Source organism: Clavelina lepadiformis, chromosome 1 (genome assembly GCF_947623445.1).
Source record: "Clavelina lepadiformis chromosome 1, kaClaLepa1.1, whole genome shotgun sequence".
Lineage (NCBI taxonomy): Eukaryota > Metazoa > Chordata > Ascidiacea > Aplousobranchia > Clavelinidae > Clavelina > Clavelina lepadiformis.
In genome coordinates, this window is record NC_135240.1 from 13,892,418 (window position 1) to 13,895,196 (window position 2,779).

Genomic DNA, 2,779 nt, shown 5'->3' on the forward strand with positions numbered 1-2,779 from the left:
AAGTCGGTGAGGGAGGGAACTGTTTAAACTAAACAAACAGAATATCTTTTAGTCAAAAAATATCGGTGTGAATTCATCCTTAAATGTTTTATTTAGATAAATTTACTCTGATCATAGAGTAAATTTCTTGGAAAATGCCCAAATTAAGTATTTTCACTCAACTAAATGGGCAACCAACAACAAGAATCTCATAAAAGAACCTCTCATACGAGATATTTGTGAAAAACAAATGTAATTCTTATTGGTTTAAAACTATTCAAAAATACCATTCAAAAAAAATTATTCTAAAATATTGCAGAATTGTAAATTACTCTACTTTGTACATCCCTACGTATAACTGGAAGACCCATACATAACGCCTATGCCCTTGATGCTTTAAAGTATCTCGTTTGGTTGATTTGTTGATTTTGCTTTAAAATGATTGCTTTAATATAAACCATACTTCTGTGGTAAAATATAATATAAACAATGCGGCATTGTGGTTAACATTTTCATCAGACTCAGTGTTTTAACTGCTCGTGTTGGCAACAAAGTGCCACATTGTATTTTCTCAAAGACTTTTTGGGAAAGAAGGCAACACAATGCAATGTATAGCGGTGGGCATATACAAATCTATCAGACTTAAGCAATGACACTGTGCAGCATAAAGATTTAAGACTATGCAAAATCAACATGCGTTTAAAAGTCATGACATTTGAAATGAGACCTCATGCAATATGATTGGTTGTTTTTTGACACATTGTTATCTAGTTTGAGTTTATCATCTTAATTAAAATACTGCATTTGCCAACCGAATAAGTAACTTTGGAATTTGGCACACTGCCCACAATTGATTTGCAGAATGGCAAGTGGATTCTTGTGCAAATTGTTTTTGTCAACTGCAAACTTTCACTAAATTTTAGATGACAAATTAGGGCTGTAAAAAATCCTTACCATATTTGTAATCATAGCTGTTTGTCCCACTTTAATCCACGGATATTTGTATGCATCTATGTATAATTAGTATTAAGGTTGGAATGAAACTAAAATTACTCCATCTGGCTGAGTCTGAATCTTTAATCATTAAGATTTGGTCGTGGAATTTGTAGTCGACTCTTGATCACATGGCCTAGCATGAAAGTAAATGTGGTGCATTATACTGCATTTACAGGCAATAAAACTTACTTTTAAAATTCATTTTTGCTTTACAAATCAACGGCATCACTATCTGGCTATCGCCGCTATCCGTTCCGCACTTATTTAACAGAATATCAGCAAAAAAAGCTGCAAGGTTGTTGCTATTGAAAGTTTGACTTAATATACATCATCAATGGTTTACGCGTCTTCCTGCCGTTGTTTGTTTTATCTCCTACCGTGTACTGCAGGGCACGGTCAGTGCTTTTTAATTATCGTAAGATGTAATAACGTCTAAGTAGTAAATCTGAACGTATGTAGTTCAATTCTTTTCTGCTGACAGTTGGATATGACTACTTGAACCTCATCCATATTGTGTGAATTGGCCTTTGTGTGTTGTTCCATGCAAGAGTAAAATACCGATGCATTCATCAGTTATGGAAAAAAAAAATAAGACGTGTCTAATTTTATATATATTTTTTTGCTAATCGAAACAAAGAGGTGACGGTTCTACTTGGTAAGTGTTTGGCATTGCCACTGAGGCCTTTGCTCGAAGTTTGCGATAAACCAAGACAATTGAACTATTGCCTGTGTATCCATCACCTGTCAATCAAGTGTAGGCAGTGGGCCATTTTTGCAGATTTATTAAATTGCACAGGTACACAGTATCATAACTAAGACGATAACCATTAACCAGATAACTGTGTGGTAAAATACTGATTATTGCGTTTGGTTTTATTTTGTCAGTTTTGCTTTGCTTATGAAAATGTGGTGACTTGGAACCGTGGCAAATCTTAATGCTGCACAAACTATGGTGTAAGTTTTCCATTCCTGTTATGCACTGCATTTTTGTCTTAAAAAGGGTTACGTGTTTCATATCATTATTTCTTTAAATAACTTTCGCCAAATATGCAAACAATTACTGTACCGATAGAAAGTTGGCCAATATTTGAGCAAATCCTTGTCCTTGGATCCGACTCATCCCAATCCTACTGCACTTAGTACATGTGCGAGTGTCTTAATTTTGCTGAAGTGTCAGGTTTTTGTTATTGTTATGTATTAACAGAAATGATTGCAAAGTCGTACTGTGCATATATATGTTAGGATTAGAAATAAATCATCAACATGATTAGCACTAGAAATTACATGAAACTTGGAAGGAGTTGGGTGAAGTGGCTTGGCATCCATCAACACATGTTGGCTATAGTTAGGTCCTCTAATTACAGCTTAAAGCAACAGAGACTATGTAGCTATCATTGTTCAAGACTCTCGCTCTTTACTGACAATTCAAGAACTTCAACCAAGCTTGACATGCAGCCATTAAAGCGATATAGCTCAAATTACAAACTCTCTGAAGGAGAAATGCACATTGATGCTGTGTTACGAAAGAAATTTCCTAAAGCAGATACAATAAAGGTTACAGACATATCTGGTGGTTGTGGTGACATGTATGAGATTCGTATATATTCAGAAGAATTTGAAGGTGTCCGGGTCGTTCAGCAACACAAACTTGTCACCAATGCATTGAAAGAAGAAGTAGGGAAAATGCATGGTTTAAGAATTTTTACTTCCACTCCCGAATAACTAATCCCATCATGTTGTAGGTTATGCACCAATCATATGTGTGTTATGAAATGATGACTGTGTTCATCTTTTTTTGTGGATA